Source organism: Elephantulus edwardii, unplaced genomic scaffold (assembly GCF_000299155.1).
Source record: "Elephantulus edwardii isolate Elephantulus edwardi_28Jun2011 unplaced genomic scaffold, EleEdw1.0 scaffold00040, whole genome shotgun sequence".
Classification (NCBI taxonomy): domain Eukaryota; kingdom Metazoa; phylum Chordata; class Mammalia; order Macroscelidea; family Macroscelididae; genus Elephantulus; species Elephantulus edwardii.
Window position 1 is genome coordinate 16,540,724 of NW_006399790.1, and position 5,532 is coordinate 16,546,255.

The 5,532-nt window shown below is 41.0% G+C and overlaps 1 pseudogene; it reads left to right on the forward strand.

The window, feature by feature from the left end:
• Positions 1-428: 428 nt before the first annotated feature.
• Positions 429-1,035, forward strand: LOC102845536 (annotated as a pseudogene).
• The last annotated feature ends 4,497 nt before the right edge of the window (positions 1,036-5,532 follow it).

Here is a 5,532-nt window from a genome sequence, read left to right on the forward strand (position 1 = left end):
CTCGACGGCACTTAACGACAATAACATCAACATCGAGAGTGATCAGCTGGCCCAGTGGATGGAAAGCGATGCAACCAAGCCAAAGGTGGGTGACTTTTAATCCGTGGCCTGTCTTTCATTGTTTTTGTTCAAATATTCCTCTAGGTCACATAGCCCTGGTGGGTCCACTTGCCGCACTGCAGTCACTTGTGGTTGCTGTGAGGCTGAACATTGTGACACTGATGTGTCAAATGTGTTAATGGTTGGTTACCCATGGCAGACAGTGTTGGGTGAAACTCCCCCGATTGAAACAAGCTTGGAAGCAGGAGTGGCATCCACTTCCATAATAGCTTGCCTCTGGAAACCCTATGAACCTGGAGAGAGGATGAGAGACACACAAGTGTTGAGGACTCTTCTTCATAGGGTCGCTAGGAGTCGTCTGCGACTCAATGGCACTTGACGACGACGACGAGAGGGACACCAAAGGATTGAAATCTGCAAAGATGTCAATCATTCCTAAATTGATTGATAAATGTATTACAATCCTTATTTTAAAATCTCACAGTGGTTTTTGGATACTTAAAAAAATATTCTGGAAGTTAGCGGCAAAAACCCAGGTGAAGAGGAGTCTCTCTGCATGCCTGGCGACTGCAGCCGCTAGTAGCAACGATGGGAAAGGGCAAGAGGGTGAGACCTCTGTTACCTATTACCGGTTGGAGGAGGTGGCAAAGCACAATTCCTCGAAGGAAATACGGATGATGAAGCACAGGTGAGTCTATGATGCCACTGCTTCCTTGATGAGCATCCCGGTGGAGAGGAAGCTTCTGGAACCGTCAATGAAAGTTTTTAAGATGTAGACCACTCCTCCGATGCCAATATAGGCAGTCCTATATTGGTGATGTCCATCCGAGTGACCTTAAAACGAAACCAGACAAGGACACTCTGAAAAATAATGCCTGCAAAAGTTGCAGGTCATCCTGGGTTTTAACCATCATCAGCGCTGTTCTCCTAGGCTTCCTCTATCGTTATTACACATCGGAAAGCAGATCCTCCTGAGGAGACCTTGCTGAAGTCTGGAAAGCACATCCACGTGGGAGTCAAAACCAGAGACTTGCTTTGGGGGCTGCCGAATTGCCCTTTTCTCCAACCCTGCCAAGTCTGTTCTTCCCCTTTGGAGCCAAGATGGCTGAGCAGACGTCCACCTCAGACCTGGGACCAGGGTCCTGCATCTCTCGGATCCTTACTCCTAAAGCACCAGCCTGCTTTCTGCCTCCTTGCCAGTGTTCCCTTCCTCCACTGCTTTCCATGAGGACCTTGACATTGAAAACCTTTTTATTAAATAGCGGTAATTCACATATTGTAGACACGTTACCAGTAGGTAGAAATGGCCACCAAATGCTCCAGTAATTGTCAGGCATTCCTACTAGGGCAGCAGACTTTGATTTAGAAAGTCGTCTTTTTTCCATTTTAAGTAAATATTACTGGTTTTAAAGCTCAGATTTAATTCTCTTATTTATCTCATCTAAGAGATTTCATTTATGAAGTGTGCACTTGCTGCTTAAAACGTAACTGTCAGATGACCTTGCTCCTTGTTTCTATTTGTTAAGACCACACCAGACTATCTGGTTATCTCTCCTGCACTCCCTCCCAGGCTGCTGTAGCAGGTGGCTTCTCCCGCCCCCGTGTCCAGCCCCCATTTTTCCCAAGTGCTGCTGGACAAAACTGTGCTTCCTTTTCTTTCTTGGCCCTGGGGGGAGGCAAGGGAAAGGGGAGAGGGAGGGTAAATTGGATTGATAAGACCTGCTAAATTCATTGTAATCTCTCTTTTGACAAATACTAGAAAACACTAATGTAAGAGTTTCATGACAGCAAAGACTGCAGCCTTTGTTTCAGTTTGGCTTCACTTTCTAGCTGTCCTCTTTCCCACAGCTGTCTTTTATCGGCAAAACACAAATTCAGGATTCTGTCTGTAGAGTATTACCAGGCATGGTTGTTGCTTTCTCCTTTGTTTTCCTAGGAGTTCATTTCAGATGACACATTTTCACAGAATCAGAATGCTACACTGATGGAAGGAGCAGTCATTGGTCTCTGCCCCTCTGTAGGATGCTAAATGTAGTAAAGTGGCACATGAAAGCTCATGAGAAAATGTTTCCCACTTACCTCTGTTTTACCTCTCAGGCTCCAGCTTTTAAAAAAATTTTTTTCTTTTTATTTTATTATTTTGTGCGTGTACCGTCAAATTGGGTCTGACTGGTACAGGAGGAGATTGCCTCTCCTTCTCCAGCAGAGCATCTGTCAGATTTGAACTGCAGCCTCTGGAATTGTAGTGCAGCTTCTTGCCACTAGACCACCAGAGCTCCCTAGGCTCTGACTTTTGACTTGTTCTGTTATACTAATGAGAATAAAAATGGTTTTGATTAAAAAAATTATTTGAAAAAATTATATAAGTGGGGAAAATTAAGTGAGAATATACACGAATATCTAGGAAATTTATAAAACAAGTTTAGAGAAAAATCTAGTTCTATTAGATATCGTTGTAGTTAGGTGCTGTCAAGTATGACTCATAGTGACCCAATGAACAAAAGATCTGAACCCCGTTCTATCCAGGCCATCCTCATACTTCCTGACACACAAGAGCCCATTGTAGCAGTGACTGTGTCAGTTAACCTGGCTGAGGGTCTTCCTTTCCTTCACTGACCCTCCACCCTTCACAGCATCATGTCCTTCTCCAAGGAGTAGCCTCTCCTAGCAACATGCCCAAAGTATGTGAGGCAAAGCCTCATCATCTTTGCCTTCAAAGAACACTGGCTGCACCATCTCCAAGACATATCTCTTAATTCTCTTGGCCATCCAGGGATGTCCAGTGCTCATCTCCAACACCACAGCTCAAAGACATAGATTCTTTTTCTGTCATCCTTATTCACTGACCAGTTCTTGGATGCATACATAGCAAGTAATCAGAATGACCATGGCCTCAAGCAGATACACCTTAGTCCTCAAATTGACATCATTGTTCCTCAATAATTTGGATCGATCCCTAACTGCGTATTTTCCCAGTGCAATGTGTCTCCTTATTTCCTGATAGCTGGTACCAGGGTGTTAACTGTAGATCCAAGCAAAATGAACCTGTTGATAGTTTCAGTCCCCTCTCCATCCATCATGACATTGGTCCAGTCATAAGATTCTTTGTTTTCTTGAGATGCAATCCATACCAAAGGCTGTGTTCCTTGATCTTCTGCAACAAGTGCTTCAAGTCCTCCTCAATGTTGTGTCGTCTGGACAAAACATTAAACAGACTAGGAAGCAGGATGGGCCATCTACTTCTTGAATAACAGGGCTTTGAAAACGTTATGAACACTAAAGGAAGAGGATAGTAGCATAGAGGTGGAGTTATAGTAGCGTAGTGGTAGAACCCAGATTGGAAGTCAGTTGAATCTAGGAAAAACAATAAAAAGCATCGGTTAATAACTGGAAAATGGAATGTACATAGTTTGAATGTTGGAAAACTGGAATGGTTAAAAATTAAATGAAATTCATGAAAATCAACATACTAGGCATTAGTGAGATAAGATGGACCAGCTTTGGCCACATTGAATCAGATTATCATATGATATGCTATGCAAGGAATGAAAAACAGAAGAAGAATGGTCTTGCATTCATAGTAAAAAATAGTCAGTTTCCATTTCTGTCCTAAAATACAGTGTGATGAGTGATAGGATAATATGCACACACATTCAAGGACAACTATTATTCAAATATACGCTCCTACGTCTAGAGCCAAAGAGGAAGAAATTGAGAATGTTTACCAAATCTTGCAGTCTGAAATTGACTGAACATGCAATAAAGATGCATTAATGAGAATTGGTGACAAGAAAATGAGGCTGGAAATAGAATGATGGAATTTTGTATTTACAATGATTCATTGCAATTTCTTTTTTAAAAAGACACATGATGACCTTTATACATGGATCTCATTTGATGGGCTTCATAGGTATCAAACTGACTATATTTGTGGAAGAAATTGTTGGAGAAAGCTCAGTATCAGTAGTCAAAACTAGGCCGGGGTGGACTCTGGTCCACATCATCAATTACTCATATGCAAGTTCAAATTAAGGCTGAAGAAAATAAAAAAAAAAGTCCACAGGAACCAAGATAAGATCTTGAATCAATTCCATCTGAGGCATTGAACACCAATGATTGAAGACGAATGAGTTGTGGGATGATATCAAGGATATCATCCATGAAGAAAGCAAAGGGTCATTACAAAAACAGAGGAGAAAGAAAAAATCAAAATGAATGTCAGAAGAGACGCTAAAACTTGCACTGGAGTGACGAAAAGACAAAACAAAAGGAAAACTTGTTAAAAAGCTGAACAGAAGATTTCAAAGGGCAGCTTGGGAGGACAAAGCAAAGTATTAAAATGGAATATGCAGAGAGCTGGAATTGGAGAATAAAAAGGGAAGAACTTGCTCTGCATTTCTCAAGCTGAAAGAACTGAAAAACAAATTTAAGTCTTGTGTTGCAGTATCAAAAGATTCTATGGGTAATATATTGCATCCCAGAAAGCATCAAAAGAAGATAGTGCGAATACACAGAATCGCTGTACCAGAAAGAATTGATTGACACTGAAAAATTTGAGGAAGTACCATATGAACAGAAGCCAATGGTAATGGAGGAAGTAGAAGCTGCATTGAAGGCAGTGGCAAAAGATAAGGCCTCAGGCATCGACGGGATACCAATTGACTTGATGCAGCCTTGAATGTGCTCACCAGTCTATGCCAGGAAATTTGGAAGACAGCTTTCTGGCCAATGGATTGGATGAGGTCCATATTTGTTCCCATTCCCAAAAAAGATGATCCAATTAAATATGGAAACTATCAAACAATATCTTTAATATCACATGCAAGTAAAATACTGCTGAAGATCATTTATAAATGGTTAGAACAGTACATAGGTAGGGAACTTCCAAAAGTTCAAGCAGGAACTTAGAGGTGGCTGTGGTACCAGAGATATCATTGCTAATGTCAGATGGATCCTGGCTGAAAGTAAATACCAGAAGAATGCCTATTTGGGCCTTATTGACAATGCAAAGGCATTTGACTGTGTGGATCACAATAAGTTGTGGCTGAAATTGAGAAAAATGGGAGTCCCAGAGTACTTAATTGTACTCCTGTGGAACCTACACCTGGAACAGGAGGCTGTTGTGTGAACAGAACAGTGGGACACTGATTTGTTTAAAACTTAGAAGGAACTTTATCAGCGTTGTATTATCTCTCCATACCCCTTCAATCTATATGCTGAGCAAATTATCTGAGATGCTGGACTCTATGAAGAGGAGTGTGGCATCAGGATTGGAGGGAAACTCATCAGTAACATGTGTTATTAGATATTACAATATATTTTAAGATGACAATGCTTTTTTTTTTACACTGGAATTTTAAAATTTTACTATAGTATTGAGCTAACATGTATATATAGTTTGGAATGAGAAAATAGTAGATGATGAATAAAAATCAGATTCATAGATAATGTTTGTTAAGCTTTGGGTTGTTT